This window comes from Monodelphis domestica, chromosome 1, assembly GCF_027887165.1.
Source record: "Monodelphis domestica isolate mMonDom1 chromosome 1, mMonDom1.pri, whole genome shotgun sequence".
NCBI classification, from domain to species: Eukaryota; Metazoa; Chordata; class Mammalia; order Didelphimorphia; family Didelphidae; genus Monodelphis; species Monodelphis domestica.
Genome location: NC_077227.1, coordinates 568,606,995 through 568,629,565, shown reverse-complemented (window position 1 = coordinate 568,629,565; position 22,571 = coordinate 568,606,995). Strand labels below are relative to the sequence as shown.

Sequence of the window (22,571 nt, the reverse complement as noted above, 5' to 3'; positions counted from 1 at the left end):
ATCTTTAAGGAATCTTTGAAAATGTGTGCAAGACACTGTGCTAGCAGTCTCTAGGAATAGAAATCATAATACAAAGCCCTACCCACAAGGAGCTTAAAATCAAGTGTCATGTTGGTGAATTTATGGTATGCATGCCAGACAGGACTGCTCCTTTCCTCCTGTGTGTGCATGAGGACATTTCTCACATGACCCATCCTTCTATCCCAGTAGCCCACTGGGAGCACTTTCTTCCTCCCCTGTCTGGTGTAAGGCAGGGGGCTCACGTGGTAGGGGTATGAGGGTTGTATTTTGGGCACTCAGTTTTCTAAAAGGTTTGCCATCCCTGGTCTAGTGTCTAGTTGAGGAAAGCTGAAGGAGACAATAATAAAAGAAATGACTCCAAGGCAGTATGTGCCATTTGTTGGATCAATTATTCTGAAGAGATTACTTTAAATAGGGATTATCTGGGAAAGCCTGAGAAGAGGTAGAGCTTTGAACTAAGTCCTGAGAAATAGGTAGGATTTAGATAGAAGAAATTCTATGTAGTAAGATGAAAAAGTCCATCATAATCAGCCTACAATTACTCTGGATATTAATCATAGATCTTCTGGATTCCTTCCCTGAGCACCCTCCCCTCTTACCCCCCAAATAGAGTCACTAGACCCCCCCCAGCTCCTTAAAAAGTTTTGCTAAGTAACAATCTTGAATTGGTGTGATGAGACGATGTAAAAAGCAGGGAATCTCAGCTTAACCTTGTTTGGTTAAGTAATCCCCAAGAAATCCTCAAGAGGGTAAAAAGTACATTTTTGTTTTCCTTGTCCCCACACTAACTCCACCTCCCCTTACCCCCCCCTCCCCGAATGTAAATCACCTCTGAAATACCTCCCTGGCATTCTGAGTAATAAAGAGGTCACATCATATCTCCATAAATCTCCCTGCTGGCCTGTGGTTTTGCAATGTGAAAGGAAAATTGTTTCCCCTTGGCGGTGGCAGGTCTTCAGGGAAAAGCCTTTTTCCTATTTCCTCATTGTCTGGGTCCCTAGGGGAGCCTTTCAGGCAATTTGTTGCCTGAATTAGTGTTTCCTCTCCATCCTGCCAGCCTGAGGCAAGTGAGTAAGGTGGGGTTGTTTCTAGCAACCACATAATAACTGGATTGAAAACTCCAACTAGTAAAAGCAGTAAAAAACATTTAGCTGAATGCCTAAAGACTGCTTCATAATTCCTCTAATTAATATAAGGAGTGGGATTATACCAAGTCTGGGTGAGTATATGTGAGCCAAAACATTTCTACCAAATCCACATGAAGCTTTCTGGTGGAGCTGTGGCTGCTGGTGGCATTGACAACTATGGGCTTTCCTGATGGATCTGGGCTATGCTGAGGAATGAGGAAAAGCTTGTAACGGTCCTGGTACCCCAGCAGACCCAAAGTCCACTTTGGGCAATGCTTCCAGAGAAAGACATGAATATCTCAACACCACCCCATGGGGGGAAGGAGGATGACCAATTAGCAAACTGAACATGAAAGCAGACAGGAGATATTTCCATCTCTTCTAAAAACTTTCATATACATCATCAGTATAACTTAAACTTGTGGGGTAGCTTGGTGGCACAGTGGATTGAGTGCTAGACCTGGAGTTGAGAGAACCTGGGTTCAAATCTGACCTCAGACACTTCCTACTTATGTGACTCTGGGCTAGTCACTTAACCCCATTTTCCTAGCCCTTCCGAATTAAAGTTGTTACTAAGACAGAATGTAAAGGTTAGTTTTTTTTTTTAATAATTTAAACTTGCAGGTAACAAAGGGAAGGTCTGACCAGTACACCTCCTTATTCAAATATAATCTAATAGCTCCTCATTACCAGGGGGAACAAATATAAAACCCTCTGTTTGGCTATTAAAGCCCTTCATAGCCTTGCCTCCTTTTTTGCTTTCCTTACACTTTGCCCTTGGGTCCAGTGACACTGGCCTCCTGACTATTCCATGGAGACTCTCAATCTATTGACTCTAGGACTTTTCTTTGGCTGTCTTCCATGCCTGGAATGCTCTCCCTCCTCCATTCTGACTGCTGACCACATTGGCTTCCTTTGAACCCCTGATAAAATCCCATCTTTTACTGGAAACCTTCCCCCAGGCCTTCTTAATTCTAATGTCTTACCTCTAATAATTATTTCCTATTCATCCTGTATATAGCTTGGTCCATTTAGATTTGTTTACCTGTTATCTCCACCATTAGATTGTAAGTTCTTTGAGTGTAGGGCCTGTCTTTTGCCTCTTTTGGCATCTTCAGCACTGAGGATAGTACCTGGCATATAATAGAATCTTAATAAATATTTATTGACTGATTGACTACTACTATAATCTCCACTTTATAGATGAGAAAACTGAGGCTGAGAAAGGTTATGTGACTTCTCTAGGGCCACATAGCAGGAGCAGGAGGCAGGATTTGAATCCGGATCATCCTGAATCCAAGTCTAACATTCTCACCACCTAACTGTTCCCTTGCATTATGTTTATTTGTGCATATTTCATGGACAAGAATCAAGATGAGAGCATGTGGATCATTAAAGATAATAGATCCATTGAAGTAAAATATATCTCATATATCCCTTTCCATGAAGATTGTCAGATTTTAGAGAGCAGGAACTGTGCCATTTTCCATCTTTGTTCCATCTTACCAGAGCTTCACATGGGAACTTACTTGCATGTAGTAGACACTGTATCAAGGGAAGATAAAGACTACAAAATGATTGGCAGGAGCATGTGACTGGTATCTTATGAGCCTGGGAGTGTTGGAATCTTTGGGATTCTGTTGAGAGAGAAACTCTCTCTATGGAGCTGAAGAGGAAAGGAGAGAGAAGTGTGGCTGAATCTGTCAGAATCTCAATTCCCAAGACATTAGCCTGTGAAGATCCTTTGGCTGTGGTGAGGATTTATTCTTTAATCATCTGCTGGTCAGGGATTGAGGAATTGTCTTCAACTTGGAGGAGTTATCATCTCTGAGTAAGATTAAGGAAGTGATTTTATCTGCACCAACCTTTGGAATCCCATACTATACTAAACCTTTTCAGCTATTTGTGAATGAGACCAAAGGAATTGCTTCTGGTGTACTCATACAGACTTTAGGACAAAGTTATCGTCTAATTGGATTGTCAACTGGATCCAATTGCTGTTGGTACAGTCCTTGTCTAAGGGTGTAGCAGTCCAGAAGTCATAAGATTTAGTTTTGGGATGTCCATTGACTGTATAATGTTCACATCAAATAGAAGCACTAATGAGGAAATTTTGTATTCAAGCATATTCTGACCAACGAATATCTAAGTATGAAATTATACTTCTAGGACATGAAAACATTGAGTTGAGAAGGTATAGTGTATTAAATCCAGCTACACTTCTTCCTGATTTGCCAAAGAATGGTGAACCATTACATGACTGTGTAGAAGTAGTAGATATAGTGGATATGCCTAGGATGAATTTAAAAGACATTCCAATCAAAAATCCAGACTCGCTTTTATTCACAGATGGTTCTTCATATTTGTGTAATGGAATTCGATGTACAGGTGCTACAGTTGTCACAGAATTTGACACTGTGGTATGGATCATTACCTAGTAACCTTACTGCTCAGTGTGCAGAGTTAGTTGCTTTAAAGCAAGCATGTCTTCTGGCTGATGGTAAAAGTGCAAATATATATACAGACTCTCAATATGATTTTTCAGTTTGTCATGCTACAGGAAAGATCTGGAAACAACGAGGTTTTATTATTGCATCAGGAAAACCAATTGCTCATGCAGAAATAATAACTGAATTGTTGGATGCTATCCAGAAGCCAAAACAGCTAGTGGTAATCCGTTGCAAAAGTCACACTTATGGCATGGATTCAGTCTCTAAAGGAAATCAAAGAGCTGATATAACTGCAAAATTTGCTGCTAAAAATGTTCCACTGTATATCATGAACTTATCAACTATAGAATCTGATGATCTAGAAAAAGCTTAGGTAGACTCAGAAATACAAAAATGGAAGAAGTTTGGAGCAAAAAAAGAACATGGCATATGGGTAGCAGATACTGGAAAACCACTGTTACCAAAAAACCTGTATACCTATTTGTGTCAAGCCATCCATACAAACTTAAGCTGTAAATGACACTATAAAGAGACAATGGGTAGCACTTGGAATAAGTGCTCTAGCAAATAAGATCTGTTCAAGCTGTTCTGTTTGCCAAAAATTCAATCAAGGGACATTCAGACAGAAAGGTTTAAGTGGTAGACCTTTAGCATACTGTCCATTTGAGAGTCTGCAAATTGATTATATCAGCATGCCCAAAACTGGAAGATACAAGTTTTGCTTGGTAATTGTTGACAGATTGACCTAATCACCTGAAGCTTTTCCATCAAATGCAAATACAGCTAGCTTTGTGGTGAAAGTGTTGATTAAGGAAATTATACCTAGATTTGGAGTACCACTAACCATAGACTCTGATAAGGGATCTCATTTCACCCAAAACATCCTGAAGAGTTTATGAGAATCTAGGAATAACACCAAAATATCATGTTCCTTATCACCCACAAAGTTCAAGTCAGGTAGAGCATGTAAATAGGGAACTCAAGACTATAGTGGGGAAGATCTGTGCTGAAACTCATCTAAAATGACCAGAGATTCTTCCCATAGCTTTGTTTAACCTATGTACAAGACCAAGAGCAGATTTACATATATCATCCTATGAAATGCTCTTTGGACATGTTCCACTACAGGCAAAAACTTGTTAAAACAGTCTATACATCTCTCTTAGGAGGAGATTGTCAACTTGCTTCTTACTTAAGTGCTTTACAACAAAGACTCAAAGAATTACATGATATGGGAGTATTAATTCAAACTTGTCCTTTGGATTATTCTCTCCATAATTACAAACGAGGAGATATGGTATATGTCAAAAATTTTGCTAAAACATCAGCAACACAATAAAGTTGGTTAGTGTGGGGGACTTGGACCCATGAGTAGCTAGCTTCTTTACTTCCAGCCTGGGTGAAATGGAGAGAACTAGTTTTTAATAAAAGAAAAAGTTTAATCAAAGAAGAAAACATTAAACGAGTGGAGAGAACAGGAATTAAGTTAGTGATACAGTTGCTACCTTAGTGGACCAATCCCTATATCTAGTATAGGGAAAGAGGAAAACCAGATGTCCCCAGGCTTAAGATGAGTTAGGTTCTAGGACATTTTCTGGTGGGAATTTCAAATTTGGTTCATACTCCCTCTCTAGTGTCATGATCTTAATCTCAGAATAACTTTCAGTTCTTTCTTCAAGGCATTTGGGGAATACTTGAAAACTCACCTACTTTGTATATTAGAGATTAGAGGAAAAGAAAGAGAATAGAACAGATCCAGGAAATTATTCCTGACTCTATATTCACAGATCACAAGCTAGGTTATAAGGGTTCAGCTGAGTTAAAAAAGAAACAAACAAAAAAAAAATTTTAATCTATTCTATGGACATGAACTAATAATGTTCTATAGCTAAAGGACAAGGTCTCTGGGATGGATAAATTATTGGTTTGTACTGTGCTGACCTGGGTGGAGCTAGAGGTCTTGGGAAAAGACCCTGTGTTCTATTCCTTGCTCCCCTTCTTGTTTACTGAGTATGCTCAGACAAGTGAATATAACAAGTACTCCCACCACCCATCCCTTTTCCACAGGCACATGGGATCTTTGAACAGTCATTTTATGAGTTGTTTCATGGAATGATGGAAGAGTACTCCTCCATTTACTGGAAAAGTCATGTGAAATTACTCAGAAAGTGCTCATTTGCTATTGACTGTGTAGTTCTATAAGAACATCTGAGGTACAGGGTCCAATTTTTCCCATTCTAATAGGACCCCATAACTCACCCAAATAAGATCAATTACCAAATCTTGGATTCTAGTATCATACTAAGTAGTTGTTTGATCATGAGTAAGCCATATAACTTTTCTGGGACTGCTTTTTTCCATAGGGAAATTTTTTTTTTTAATGGTTGAGAATCTTCTCTTATGTTTAGCTAAAAAAAAAAAAACTGAGGCCATTTGTAGAAGCTCTGTCTTCTTTCCTTTTTTTTTTGAGCTCACATAACTCTTTACTCCATTATTTCCTTCTTCATCACATGAAGAATTGTCCTTTCTCCTTGCCAAGGCAAACCCCTTTTCAGGAACCCTTGATTTCCCCAGCATATTAGCCCCTCTATCAATCATCAGCACTCTATCATTAATCTTCTTGTGTTTCCCCTATACTCAAAAACCCCTGTACTTAATCAATCCATGCCCAGTAGTTACTGTCCTATATTTCTATCCCCTTTCTTCTACAAATTTCTTGAAAAGACCTTTTTTAATCTTCATAAATGTATAGTCTTCCTTCTGACCACATCTGAGTTCAAAAAGTTGCCAATGGTCTCTTTATTGCCAAATCTAATAGACTTTTCCCAATTCTCATCCTTCTTGACCTCTCTGCATCGTTTGCTATAGTCAATCACCTCCTCCTCCTTGATCTGCTTTTCAGTTTTCATGATACAGCTTTCTCAGTGTGACTACTCTTCAGTCTCCTTTGTTGAATTTTTGTCCAGAGTGTCTTCCAAGACACTTTAAAGAGTGACTCTTTAGCCATCTTCTTTTCTCTATAGATACTATTCCATGTGGTAATCTCATTAGCTTCTATGGAACCAGTTATTATCTCTACAGATAATTCTCAGATCTATTTATTCGTAACCTCTTTCTTAATTTCTGGTCTCATATCTCCAGCTACCTAGTAGACAGTTCAAGATGGATTATGGCAGACATCTTAAATTCATATCTAAAACTGAATTTATTATCTTTCCTCTCAATACCTTCTTCCTTCCTAATTTTTTCATTATTGTTAGAGCCCACCATTCTCCTAGTTACTCAAATTTATCACTTTAATTTCTCTTCCCCACTTTTCCTCTGCCTCTCTTAATTGGTTTTTGAAGTCTTTTGAGCTCTTCCAGAATCTGTGTCCAATCTATATTTTTCTTTTGAACTTTGCATGTGCTTGCTTTGCTTCCACTGTCCCCTTCTGCCTGTACTTTGCTCTATGTCTCCATAAACAATCTTTTAGAGTTAGGTACTTTTTTGGCTATTTGATCATTTTCCTACCTAATTATAGGTAGACTGTATTTTCTGGGAAGTTGGGGTATCTTCTTAAACTTCAGTCCTTCCTTGATGTTACTGTCAGTTTATGGTTTTACCAGTTTCAGTTCTTAGAGGATGATATGATGGTTTTAGGCCTGAGAGCTCTGAGAGCCCCTTCCCCCTACTTTAATAGACTCAATAGACCTTTGAGATGCTGATGGATTAAAGACTTGCCTCAGGTTTGGGTATAACTTTTTTTATCTCACTCTGAACTTGATCAGGTCAGGAGCTGATCAAAATCTAGCCCCAGGCTTAGGCTCAATTTTTTGCTCTCACTGTGTACTTAATCCAATCAGGAACATCCTTGACTGCCCTGTCCTGGAGTTCCACCTTTAGTTTTGAGCAAAAAGATGGGGGCGGGGTATGGAATGTGTCCTTACCCCAAAATATAAACTATGTCCTCATCCCAAAGCCCAAACTGGGATTCCTAGCTTTCAAGTCACTCAAATTCAAAGCTTAGGTAGTATCTCTAGCTCCTTGCTATTTCTCTTTTAAAACAACAATAAAACCCCTAACTTCTGTCTTAGAAACAATTTTAAGTATTGGTTCCAAGGCAGAAGAGTATTAAGGGCTAGGCAATGGGGGTTAAATGATTTGCCTAGTCACACAGCTAGGTAGCATCTGAGCCCATATTTGAACCCAGGACTGCCTATCTTTAGGCCTGGCTGACTATCTATTAAGCCATTTTGCTGCCCCTCCTCACTGTTTCTTATCACTTTGGGGTGAGGGGATTATTGCAATAGCTTTCTAGTTGATCTTCCAGTCTCAAGTCTCTCCCTTTCCAAAGCTGATCCTCCACTCAGCTTTTAAACTGATCTCCTAAAGAGCAGATCTAACTATGTCACTCTCCAAGTTGGTAAATTCCATTTGCTCCCTATCACTTGGAGTATCAGCTGTAAGTTCCTCTATTTGGCTTTCAGAGACCTTCATAGCCTGGCTCCTCCTACCTTTTTAGTCTTCTTACACCATTTTCACCCCAATTGCCTCTTTTATACAGTGACACTGGTCTCTTTGTTGTTACTCCCACAAGATACTCTATCTCCTGATTGTGGGCATTTTCACTAACTATGAAGCAAGAAATTTTTAAAAATGAAATTAAAAACTCTAGAGGAAAGAACTAAAAGCAATACTGTAGGTAAGAAGTGGTAGAATTCATCCTTGTAATGGACTCCCTGAAAATAATGAACCAAACAGAAATCAAAGGCTCCATCAGGCAAGAAATAATAAAACAAAATCAAGATTGAAAAAAAAAGAAGGTAGAAGGAAGCACAAATAAGTAGGACATTTTGAAAGTACATGTTTATTATACACTTAAAAAAAAAAACAAAAACACGTTACCTCTTGCTGATACTAGTATTGATTCCAAGAAAAAAGAGTGGTAAAAATCTAGGCAATTGAAGTGATTTGCCCAGGGTGGTACAGCTAAGAAGTGTCAGAGGCCAAATTTGAGTTCAGGATTTCCTGAAATGCAGGGTTAGCTCTCTAACCACAAAGCCACCTAGCTGCCCCTAATTATTATACACTATTTTTTAAATTTTTCAATGATATGTAGAAACAATTTTTGATAATTATTTTTCAACATTTTATAATTCAAGTTTTCTCCCTCCCTAACCTCCTCCCATCCCAGACAATGAATAGTCTGATATACATTATATCTGTTTTCATGTGATGGTATATTTCTGTATTCCTCATCACATATACAATGGAAATCTCATGAAAAAAAATTTAGTGGAAGAGGGCATGCTTTGATCTGTGCTCAGAATCTAAAAGTTCCTTCTTTGGCTATCAGTAGCATTTTCATCATGGCTATCTTGGAGACTTGCTTTGCTGATAATACTTTAGTCCTTCACATTTGATCATCACACAGTATTTCTGTTATTGTATACATGTTCACCTGGTTCTGTTTACTTCACTTTGCAGCAATCTTTATAAATCTTTACAGGTTTTTTCTGAACTCATCCTGTTCATCATTCCTTACAGCATAATAATATTGCTTTCTAAACATATACCACAACTTGTTCATCCATTCCCCAAGTGATAGACATCCCCCAGTTTCCATTTCTTTGCTACCACAAAAAGAACTGCTAAAAATATTTTCATACAGGTAGATCCTTTTCCCTCATATCTGAATCTGTGGGATACAGACCCAGGAGTATTATTGTTAGGCTAAAGGATTTGCTTAGTTTTGTGGCCCTTTGAGCCTGTTTCCATGTTGTTCTCCAGAATGGTTATGTCAGTTCACAGTTCTACCAATAGCATTTTAGTGTTGCAACTTTCCCATATCCCCTCCAGCAATTATGATTTTCCTTTTTGATTATGTTAGTCGATCTGGTAGGTGTGAGGTGGTATCTCAGAGTTGTTTTAATTTGTATTTCTCTAATCAGTAGTGATTTGGAGCATTTTTTCATATGCCTATGGATAGCTTTAATTTATTCCTTTGAGAACTGGCTATTCATAGATATATCCTTTGACCATTTTTTGATTGGGTAATGCTTTGTGTTCTTACAAATTTGACTCTATTCTCTATATATTTGAGAAATGAGCCTTTTGTCAGAGATACTTGCTATAAGATGTTTTTTTTTTAATTTGTTGTTTCCCTTCTAATTTTGGTTGCATTGTGTTTTTTTGTGCATAAAACCTTTTAAATTTAGTATAATCAAAATTATCTGTTTCATTTTTTCATAATGTTCTCTATATCTTCTTTGGTCACAAATTCTTCTCTTATTCATAAGACTGACAAGTAAACTTTTCCATGTTCCCCTAATTTGTTTATGGCATCACCCTTTATTCCTGGATCAAGTATCCATTTTGACTTTATCCTGGCATATGTGTGAGATGTTGATCTATTGCCTAGTTTTTGCTATACTGCTTTCCGGTTTTCCCAGCAGTTTTTGTCAAATAGTGAGTTCTTTCCTCAATTATCATATATTTTTTAAAAAGCAATCCCATAATAGAGGTTCACAGTTTCATAACCACTTCTCTTTTTATATTCTACTTTGTACATGGCAGTTTGCATATTTAGGATGTTAATTTCAGAGCAAAAAACATTTTTAGACTTTTAAAGAAATGAGAAGCCTCCTATAATGTACAGTATAAATATCTTCCTCTTTTTTTTTTTGGTGCTACCTAGCACATAATGTGACTTGACGAAATGCTAATAGCCAACAAGCATTTATTAAGTAACTACTTTGTGCAAGGCACTGTGCTAAGGGCGTGAGATACAAAGAAAGGCAAAGAAGTATTCCCTATTTCAAGGAGCTCAGAGTGTATTAGAGGGAGATAAACAGCAGGCCAACAACTTTGTACAAACAAGCTCTATATAGGATAAACTTCAGATAAACAACAGAGAAAAGACACTAGAATTAAAAGGAATCAGAACCAGCTTCTCATAGAAAGTGAGACTTTTAGCTGGAACTTGAAGGAAGCCAGAGAATCCAGGAGATATCAATGAGGAGGAAGGAAATTTTAGGTATGGGGTCAGCCAATGAAAATTCCCAGTAGTCGAGACAAGTAGGAGAACTAGCTGAGTAGACGATTTACTGGTGTGGGGAGAGACAAGTCAAAGACACCAGCTAGAAGGCTACTGCAAAAATTCTGCCATGAGGTAATTGAGGGCCTGTGCTGATACCCTGGGATAATTGTCAGATCAGAGAAGAGGATATTTACAAAAGTTAAAATTGACAGGACTTGGCAGTAAGTAGGTTGGATATGAAGGAAAAGGGCAGAAGGGGAGTTAAGGATTAAGGACACCTAGGTTGTAAGCCTAGATGAGTAGGAAGAGAATGGGGAGCCTTTACCAGAAATAGAAAACTGTGAATGAGGGCTTGGAAAGAAAATGAGTGAGTTCAGTTTCGGATATGTCAAATTTAAGATGTCTACAGGATGCTAGAAGCCTAATGGGCAACTGGATGGGCAAGGCTGGCAGTTAAGAGAGTGGTTAGGACTATACAAGTAGATCTGAGAGTCATCTGCATAGAGATGATAATCACTTCTACAGGAGTTGATGAGATCATTAAGCAAATTAGTATAGAGAGAGAAGAGGGGATGGCCAGGGCCAGAGCTTTTGGTGGACAATGTAGTTTGCCTGGTCTGGCTAAAAGTTTAGTGGACCCTGAATGTTTTATTTCTGTTACTTGGTGGATAACCTATGACACTGATCTTTCTGTACCTCAGCTTCTGAATGATAAAAGAATTCATTTATAAAGTTTAAGAAATTAACGTTTTAATTCCCCCCCCCCCCAAACCAAACATTTCTTAAGCTTCTATTACATATGAAGTGCTGCACAGGATACCAGATTTGCAAAACCAGACCTGAAACCTATGAGAAGCTTACGTTCATGGAGGAGATAACTGAGTTGAGCTTTAAAAGAAAGGAAGTCAACAAGTGGAGAGGAAAAGTGCTGCAATGTTAGGGAGCAACATAAGCTAAAGCAAGGAGGTGGGAGGTTATTGTGGCTGTTTGGGTGACAAAGAGTAGTTTAGTTTGGCTAGAATGTAGAGTCTATCTAGAGTGTGGAGGAGAGTAACATGAGATAAGACTGAAAGGGTCAATTACCATCATATTGCTGAGGGCTTGAATGCCAGGAAAAGGAATCCAAATGATATTCAGATAATTAGAACCCTATACATAGTCAATAAATTCCCTATTTTGGGGACTCCCTATTACCTCCAAGATCAAATATAAAATCCTCTATTTGCCTACTAAAGTCCATAATTTTGCCTTCTTCTAGTCTTCTTAGACCTCATCCTCTTCCATGTATTCTATGGACCAGTGGCTCTGGCCTTCTTACTGTGCCTCATCATCTCTGAGCTCTGTTTTTTTCACTGGTTATGCTCCTTGCCAAAAATGTTTACACACACCCCATCTCCACCTATTGACTTCCCAGACTTCCTCCACATTTCAGCTAAAATCCCACCTTCTATAAGAAGCTTTTTCCAATGCCCTTTAATACCTACTTCTCTCTCTCTCTCTCTCTCTCTCTCCCCCCTTATTTTGTCTTACATTGTGCATTGTTGTCTTCTAACTGCCTCCCTCATTAGATTGTGAGCTCCTGAAGAGCCAAGACTATTTTTGCCTTTCTTTGTGCCCCCAGCCCCTAGTACAGTGTCTTTCACATGGTAGCCACTTAATAAATTCTTTTTTTAACTTCACCAATTCCAAAGGAATGCCATGATTCATCCGTAAAATGGAGGCACTGGACTAGGTGATCTCTAAACTCACATTTTCTATAGTTCTCTGCCCCATTGTTGATACAGTGTTTTGTTTCTTTTTCAAGGTACATAGACCCAGGAACCTAGGAATAGTAAGGAAAGTAGTTGACTGTCTCTTTCTCAGTGTTCACTCATGGAACACATGGCATTATGGGTGGTGCTGGGTACTGTATATGACAGTCTCTGCCTCAAGGACTAACTGTCAAGAGGAAATAAGACATGTATATCACTAGAAAGAGCACAGGTAGATCTGAGCACAAGTTCTGGCCTACGTACCTAACCAACTGTGACAAGTAAACCTTTGTGTGCTTCACCTACTCCACCTATAAAATAGGGGACTATAGTACCTGCAGTATCTACTCTGCAATCTACTGGGGGGATAATGTTTTTTTTTTTTTTTAAACCCTTACCTTCCATCTTGGAGTCAATACTGTGTATTGGCTCCAAGGCAGAAGAGTGGTAAGGGTAGGCAATGGGGGTCAAGTGACTTGCCCAGGGTCACACAGCTAGGAAGTGGCTGAGGCCGGATTTGAACCTAGGACCTCCCATCTCTAGGCCTGGCTCTTAATCCACTGAGCTACCCAGCTGCCCCCGGGATAATGTTTTATAAACTGTAAGATACTATAGAAATCATTATTGGCTAGACATTAAGCTATCATTGAACTGGCATTTTCTAACCTGAACTGAGATTCTCAGATGAAAATGCCAAAAAATTGTCTCATTAGACTTTTTTTTTGTTTTAATTGAATCCCACTAGATTTTTAAATACAGTCTTTCTTTACTTCTCTTTGAACTTCCCCGTTAAGCTCCTTAAGGATATTTTTATCTTTGTATTCCTAATACCTAATAGTTTTTCTTGGACTACACCAATAATTTGGTCCATTGGTATAAAAAAAATTCCTGGTTAGGAAACTCCCTCTAAAGAGTAGTTTGGGAGTACCAAGAGATTAGATGATTAACAACCAAGTCTTCTAGACTCCAAGGCCAGATTTCTATGGACTATGCCATGCTGCCTCTCACATGGTCCATCATAGGCACTTAAATGTTTGTTGATCAGTTAAAACCATTCAAAGACATTTTCTTGGACCTTATAGGTAGGAACTCTTTTTTTTTTTAACCCTTACCTTCTGTCTTGGAATCAATACTGTATATTGGTTCCAAGGCAGAAGAGTGTTAAGGACTAGGCAATGGGGGTTAAGTGACTTGCCCAGGGTCACACAGCTGGAAAGTGTCTGAGGTCAGATTTGAACCTAGGACTTCCTGTCTCTAGTTCTGGCTCTCAATCCACTGAGCTCTCCAGCTGCCCCCATAGGTAGGAGCTCTTTAAGATTTAAATCCCCTAATAATCATTAAATAATTGGTGATAACCCATTAGGTAGTGTAGGATACAGAGAAAGTTATATAGGTGTAGCCCCTGGCCTCAAGGATCTTGTGATTTTTGAGCCTTAGCACTTGGTATTGGTGAATGGTGTCTATGTTTATCCTTGGTCATCTAAGCAAACAGCAATATCACCTTTGAGCACAAGGGCATTCATTCATCTGACTGGGTAAAATGGAGCATATTTTAAATAGACTTTCCTGTGGATCTAGAACTGTAATAATAATTTATGCTCATGTGACACTTTGTAGTCTACAAAGCACTTTTCTTCCCAACAAATTATACAAACATTTACTAAGTACCTACCATGGACCGGGTAATGTGATAGCCGATACATCTACTTTCTGGAAAAGAGACCATTCTTCACTTCTCAGAAACACAATGGTCACCTTTCAACTGTATTCTTTACATGGTTGGATGGTTGTTCATACTTGAAGAAGACTGAAATAACATCACTATGTTAGGGTTGATTTACAAGATGCCTGAATTTATATATATTGGAGGGGGTGCTATATATAGTTTTATAGTTATATAGTTAATATATTAAATTATATTTGCAAGGCATATTTATATTTTGTTTACATTTGATCTGGACCTACAGTTTCCTCAGTGGAGGGAGATCCTGGCAAAGGGCTCCTTCTACCCATGCAAATGAGCACCAGTTGCACAATTTCTAGTCTTAGTATAGTGCCTTGGACCCTAACAGGTTGTCTAACTTGCTCAGGGTCCTACAGCCAGTATATATATGAGAGGAAGAACTTGAAACTGGGTCTGTGGCACCAGTGAAGAACCTCCAAAATCCCTCTGTATCCACTACACCACTCTGACTTTCTCATTAACCTATTTATTTCAATATCTTATCACAAAGGAAACAAACATGGAGGTCAGAATGACCTGAGAAGGCTTGGCAACTGGTAATAATGACAACAAGTTACATACAAAGCACTTTCCCCCACAACAGCTCTTTATTTCTATAATACAAGCATTATCATTTCCCCAGAAAGAAAGGTCTGGGGAAATTTTTCATGGTCACCCACAGCTCTTTAAGTAACAGAATTGGGATTTGAATTCAAGTTTTCTGTCTAAATCCAATATGTTTTTTGCCACACCAAGCCACCTCATTAGGGACCCTGTTCCTCCTATATCTTGCATCTGCCTCAGTTGCTGAACAAACTTGACCTTTGTTTTCCTGAGTCTGGGGAAGGGCTGGTCTCTCTTGCCTGTACTCCTTTTCACATCTGTCCAATTCACTGCCACCTCCATTCAGCAGCCAAGCCCCTGGCTAAATTCTTCAGCTGGCAAAGCTCTGGCTACAGCCAGGCTTGCTTGTAGTAGCTTCTGTTTGGCGGCCAAGAACTTCTTAAAAAAATGTTTTTATCAGCACAGGTCTGGGCACTGGATGTGCTGTGTCCTCCCTCTTTTCTCATCACACACAGCTCAGAGCCCACGCAGCTTAGATCCTAGCCTAACAAAGCCCAGAAGACTAAAACCTCAGGGTGGTAGAGAAGTTTTTTCCAGGACCCAAAGTCCTCCAGGATTGGTTGTTCTAGTTCTGGGTTTAAGATTAGGCTCTGGCTGCCAGGCAAAGAATTTAGAACTGGAAGGAAATGCCTTGTTCAATTTCTTCTTTATGCAGTTGAACAGAGACCCAGGCAAGTTGAGTGATTTTGCTGAAGTCACACAGGTAGTACACACCAGAGGCGGGATTTGTTACCAGGTCTTCTGACTCCAGGGCCAATACTCTGCGCTGTCTATTTCATTGTATCCTCTTCCTCTCTGGTTTGATCTCATCTTCAGCAACAGGTTTGTGACCATGTTTCTATCCAAAGCTTGGCCTTGTTTCCTGAATCCCTCTGCAGAACCCAATTCCTGCATCTCCAACTAACTAATAGGCATCGCTGTATTAATATCCTGCTTTACTAATGCCTTGTTAGCACCTCAAACTCAATATGTTCCATACTAAGCCCGACCAAACCTTCCTGCTGCTCTCCCAACTTCCTTATGTTGAGAGTAAGTCAGGTCAGTAAGCATACTATGTGCCAGGCACTACTTTGGTGATATAAAGGCCAAAAAGGAAAAAAAAATCCCTGTATTCAGGGAGCTCATGGTCTAATAGCAGACAACTGGAAACACCAAATTGCCAATAACCAGGGCTCAAAACCTGAGTAATCTTTGATTCTTCTTTCTTTCTTTCTCATCCTCCACATCAAGTGATATGCCAAGTCATGGCTGATTCTATCTCCACAACATGTCTGCCATCTGTCATTTTCTTTCAATAGACATAGCCAGTCCCTTGGTTCAGGCTTTCATCACCTTTAGTCTGACCCATTGTAGTAAACCTTGGTAGTTTTATCTCTCTCTCTCTCTATCTCTCTCTTCCTCTCTCTTTTCTCCAAAAAACCCTTACCTTCTGTCTTAAAATCAATACTGATTATCCTTTCCATGGCAGAAAAGTGCTAAGGGTAGGCAACTGAGGTTAAGTGATTTGCCCAAGGTCTCGAAGCTAGGAAGCATCTTGAATCCAAATTTGAACCCAGGTCCTCACAACTCCAGGCCTGGCATATTATCCACTGAGCCACCTACCTGCTCCCACTTTTCCACTCTTGCCTTTGTATCTCCAAAGGTACAGCTCAGTACCTAGAATGTAGTAGGCATTTAATATACATGTGTTAATGAATTGATTGGTTCCTTTATGCCTCTCGAGCACTGGAGTCCTCTTGTCTTCTAGGTATCTGTGTACATTTCTTATCCTTTTGCTATACCTGAGGACAGAGACCCGGTGATTTACCTATATATCTCCCTAAGCATCAAGCATAGGACTCTAGACTCTTGGTGAATTGGACACTGGGGGGAAGGTGTTGGGGGGGCAGAAAAAGGCAGTAAATGTCAAGGGGGAAATCCACATCCTGAGAGATTAGGTGGTCTGGGTCCAGTAAGCTTACCCATGATTGATTCCTTGTAAGCCCTTCCCTGATCACTACAGTGGTCATTAATTAACATTCTTGTCAGTTGTGACTCTGTGACTTTACCTGTGTTGATTATCAATGTTGGTGCCGATTCCCTGCCTACAATCTTGCATTAAACAAACACAGACGGGGCTTTCTGGTGGTGGGTCATAGGTCATAGGAATGGGTTGAGAAAAGGACAGCTTCCCAAATCTCCACCCCTCTTTCTTTTTCACCAAAGCACAAAGGTTCATCGGGTGCCCCCTCCCCCCTGACTCCTAATTATAATCCATCATTGTTATCAAGTTTGATGTTTGCAAAGCACTTTATTGCCATTATTGTAAGTTTTTCCTTCTATTTGCAAAGCACTTTACAAGGCTGGTTATGAGTCCCACCCCCACCCCCACCCTATCTAGGGGTTATGTTAACCCAACACGAGGTCTGGATGGACTACCTCCATAAAATAGGCTGGGCAAATTCCCTTGATGCCATGCTCTAGACAGAAGCTTCAGGGAAGACAGGCCACAGCTGCTTACTATTTTATGTCCTAGAAGAGTGAAGTCATAGGTTCTTGTGGAAATACCAGTGCCCTCTGGGAAAACTGAACATACACACTTCTTATGGAGAAACTGAGTCACAGAAAGGTTGTTATAACAGTGGTTCAGACCAGCACAACACTATCAGAGCTGGGACCAAGGGCTCACAGCCTGCCCTATTCAGCAAATTCTGATCTTCAGGACCCTTTAACATTAGCTTTCTGGCTTGTAGAGGGTGTAAAAGGGTCCAGAACAGTCGATTTTTATTTAAGGGAAATTAAACTTAAGAAGAGAAGTAGATTATGTACAAATATATCATGAGAGTTCCTGACTGGACTTAAAAGCAGACCATACACTGAGATGCCAGATCCACTGGGGTAGCAGCTGACTCCTAAAGACCTTGAATCGAATTTGGCCATTATTAGCCACCCAGTGTACAGATACACTCTCTTCCTTCTTCTATTCACCTGCTTTCCTTTCTAGGGCAGTACATTTGTATTGTGAAATCTTTCCCTGCCTGTGGTTCTAAGAATTCCTCCTCCATCATTTCATATCTCCCTACTCCCTAATTCCTGTGATTGCTACTAGACAGTCCTCTCTCCTAAGCCTACATCCTGGCCCTAGTTTGGGCCTTGTTTTCTCTCTACCTCAGCCACCAATGTACTTCAACCATAAAAGAAAAATGACATTTTTCAACCCAATTCTTCCTGGGAAACAAACTTTTTTTAAAAATTATCCCTAATATGGGCACTAGGAATAGAAATATAAAAAGCAAGACAAAGTGTCCTTGCTCTTGAGAAGCTCAGATTCTACTAGATTCTATTTTAGTCTAACCTTGTTTTGTGGCCTGACATTCCTTAGGCAGTTTGGCAAAGACCATGGACCCCTTCTCAGAATAATGTTGAAGGAAATGTTAAGTTTCAATTACAAGATAAAGATGTATCTTTCCCATCCAAGTCCAAAAGCACTCTGAAATCTATTCAGAGACAATGCAGGTGTCCATAGACTCCAGGTCAAAAACTATTTTATTAACTTAGTGTACCATAATCACAAAGAAGCAAAAAGAAGATACAAAATGGATCCAAAGTAAATTGCAAAGGGAGTATGGTATTAACAATTCTAGGGTAATCAGAAAATACCAGTTCTCAGATTCAAGGCTCCTTTTGATAAGCTTAGCATAGGTTTTCTTGTAGTATGTCCTGATTCCCCCCCACAGAGCTGTCCCCTAGCAGATAGTTTTCCTCCTACTTTGCTATATCTTTCTCAGTGCCTTGCACTTAATTGATGATCAAAGTTGTTTTTTTCCTTATTGAAAATGAAATAGTCTTGACTTAAAGATTTATGAAAAGCCTCTAGACCTAGACTGTTTCAAAGCAGTATAAATCCTGACTTTCATGTAGACTGGAGGATCATAGCAGTAAAACTTGAAATGGATCTTAGCACCCACCTTTCCAACTCTGTCATTTTATAGATTGGGAAATTGAGGCCCAGAAGGGTTAAATGATTGACCTAAGGGCCCACGTGTTGCATTAAAGGTCAGTTTTAAGCCCAGGTCTACTATACCACATAGCCCAAGAAGCTAAAAGTCTTAAATGACCATCTAAGTGGAGTGAGTTTTGAAGAGTTAGCTGAAGGTGGCTGTTTGAAGAAAGTTATTTTCAACCCATAGATCTCCAGAAAAGAAAACATTGAAAAGTGTGAAGAGAAGGGATTTAGGCAATGTATTTGATGTATTTGCAGGGACTCCCTCCTATCTGGTACAGCCCCAGCTCTGTCTGCCCTAGAGAAGTCATTTCCCCTCTAGGTCTTGGTTTCCCCCTCCATAAAAATCAAAATAATTAAATTATTATTAGAATTATCATAAAAGGTTAGAGTAATTTAATGTTAGAATAAATTACCTCTAAGCTCCCAGCTTCAAGGTTTCATGATTCTATGTATTTTCTTACTTTTTTGTGGCTCTCCTGAATAGAAGATTCTGTTCTGGAGCGAATGCCTGGCTTGCTCATTTGTGGGGCCGTGGAGCCCTCCTGTGGCCACTGCCACTATTAACTGGTTTTGACAGTGGCTTAAATGTGTAGAATCCCAATCAGACAATGAATGTCAAGCTTAAAGATCATTTGCTTCCACCCCCTTATTATACAAGGAGATAAATGAAGCTTAGAGTATAAATTAAAAGATTTCAAGGTTGAACAGGTATTGAGTGGCAGAGCCTGGATTTGGGAATGAGTTCTTAGACTATATTTGCTCTTTCAACCACACATTTGCCTTATATCGAAGGAGGTAATCGACCACTAGACAAGCATTTATTAGTACCTTCTATTGCCAAGAGTTGAGGAAAAAAATATACTAGCTCCTGCCCTCAAGGCACTTACAAGGGAAACACTAGATCTAGTTATAAGTAAACACATAGACAAAGAAGTCAGGCAGAAGACTGAAGCACAACCCAAGCAACACAAGTAGCCATGAGTGGTGGAGATAGTGACTGATGCCTACCCTGTGTCCACATCCTCCGCCCCCCCAGGCTTGCCACCTCGGGAAAGCTGCTTCCAAGGCTAAGAAGCCTGATCTCCGGAAGCTCTAGAAGTGCTGCTGACTTGTGTCATTTCCTGAAAGGTAGCTGACCTTGGTCAAGGAGTTCCCAGTATAGTACAGGTGCAAAAATAGCCAGCCTTGTGACTGTGATGTGCACAAACAGCATGAGCAAACAACCATTCACACCTGCCCAGTGTTTACCTGGTTGGGACACTGACTGACTTAGTTTGCAGGTGCAAATGACTGATTCTGTACCCAGAGTTAGGATAGGGCCACCTACCAAGACTGAAGCATTTGGGGGGGGGGGGTGATGAGCCAAACCTTCCAAATTGTGACTCTGGTAAAAATAGATGATAAGATCATCATAGTCTTTAAAAGAACAGGGATTTTTTTTTTCTATGCTAGGGCTTAAAGGGGGAAAAAAGCAGCTTTGGGGGAGCAGAACTAGGCCAGGAAGCCAACAGGTGGTAGTTATAAGGAAGCATATTTTAGATCTATATGAAGTTCTCAGTAATTTTGTTGTAGTTGTTCAGCTGTTTCAATTATATCTGACTACTAAACAATTGGAAAAACATTAATTGCTCATGGGTAGGCTGAGCTAATATAACAAAAATGACAATCCTACCTAAATTAATTTACTTATTTGGTGCCCTAACAAAAGATTATTTTGTAGAACTAGAAAAAAGTAATAAAATTAATCTGAAAGAACAAAATATCAAGAATATCAAGGAAACTAATGAAAAGGAAGGGTGAAGGATGATGGGTGCCTAGTGCTACCAGATCTTAAACTATACTCTAAAGCAGTAATGATCAGTTGTATCTGACTCTCACTAACCCCGTTTGGGGTTTTCTTGGCAAAGATCCTGGAGTGCTTTCCTATTTCCTTCTCCAGCTCATTTTACAGATGAGAAAACTGAGGCAAACAGTTAAGTAATTTGCCCAGGATCATACAGCTAATATGTGTCTGAGGTAGAATTTGAATTCAGGTCTTCCTGACGCCAGGTCTAGAGCTCTATCCACTGTGCCACCTAGCTGCTCCCTCCCCAATAATTAGAGCAGACTATATGCAAAAAAACACACATATACCACCAATAGATATTTATTTATGCTTTTGAAGTTTTGATAGCTGCTAAGTTAGGAATAAAGGAAATAATTTAAATGGAAAAGAAAAGAAATAAGATTCTCAGAGCTTGAGTGCCTGGCCATACCAACAGTACAGCATGATTCAAACTCTTAATCATCCAGAAAGTTGTTTTTTTTTTTAAACTCTTACCTTTCATCTTAAAATCAATTCCATGTATTGGTTCCAAAGCAGAAAAGCAGTAAGGGCTGGGCAATGGAGGTTAAGTGACTTGCTCAGAGTCACACAGGTAGGAAGTATCTGAGACCATATTTGAACCCAGGACTTCCCATCCCTAGGTGTTGCTCTCAATACAATCAGCTGCCTAGTTTCCCCTTGTCAATAAAAATTTTAAAGATAATAAGCTCCTCATTCCTAGGGGTACTTAAGTAATTAATATAGTTGGGCCTAGAGACCACATGTTGAGAATGTTAGAGAAATGTTTTAATAGTTTATTAATTTGATGTTATCTTTGACAACTCCTTGTACATCTCTTCCTCGTAACAAAGAACTATGATTAAACAGAACAAATCAACACACTGACAATGTCTAAAAATGTGTGACTTATTCTCTACCCTACAAAAAGGAAGGAGACATGCTTCTCCATCAAGATGTCAGAAGTAACCATGTTGGTCCCAGTTATGTACATTTTTCACTTGCTTCTGCTTACTCTACATCAAATCTCAAGTTTCTCTGAAGTTTTCTTATTTTTAATTCTTACAACTCAAATATTACGTTCACATACTACAATTTGTCTAGCTGTTCATAAATGAGTATATACTTTCTAGTCTTTTGTTACTACAGAAAGTCTCACTAGAGGTATTTTTGTATATAATGTACATTTTCCTCTTTCTTGAGGTATATCGGTAGAAAGATATATATTGGGTCTTAGGAGATAGACAGATGGACAGACAGACAGATAGATAGATAATGACTTTTATTATGATACCTGTGGATATTTTGTGTATACTTGTGACACTAGTATAGCAGTAGCAGTTCCTCTTTAGCTTGTATCCTTAGTTTAATCCTATCAGTAGATACTAATTATGTGGAAGATGGAATTTACAAGTTGTCTAGCACTAATTGGTGAACATAGGCTTTATATAGACTCCAGCCCAAACAAATTGAGCAATTCTGGGCAAAAAAAACAACAAAAAACAACACACACACACAAAATCACTAGCTAGATACTGAATGTAGACTAAGAGATGGAAGAAGTTCAAGAAATGAAACATTGCTGAGAAGTTTTCTTTTGATTTGTTTTTAAAGGAAAATCTATGACTACGACTCCGTACCTGAACTTTCCTTTTATATGAATATCTTTCCCTGTTCACAGGACACAATCAATCAGCATATGGTGGCTACAGAGTTTATTAGACATAGTCAAACTAAAAAGAAAAATAATTAAGCACATTTCATATGGAACCCTTTGCCCAACAATTTCCAGCAACTCCACCTGGCTTTCCTAATCATTGGAGCACCTGGGGGAAGGTCCCAATGAACCCACACCCATAAATCTCGGAGGAGAAATCAAGAGGAATGTATATGTACATGGGTATGAGGTCGCAGTTCTGGACTTCAGAGTTTAAATCAATGGTCTGGGCATTGCTACTTCTGTTGTCTTAGAACATAAAATATTAACTTACTGTCATTGATATGTTTTTCCTTCTGTCATTTAGTATCATAGTGAGGATGAATGAGA

General features: G+C 39.2%; 1 protein-coding gene across 3 annotated transcripts in view; it reads left to right on the top strand.

The window, feature by feature from the left end:
* Window positions 1–22,571, top strand: part of GATA4 (GATA binding protein 4) — a 108,937-nt gene that overhangs the window by 69,564 nt on the left and 16,802 nt on the right. The window lies entirely within an intron of this gene.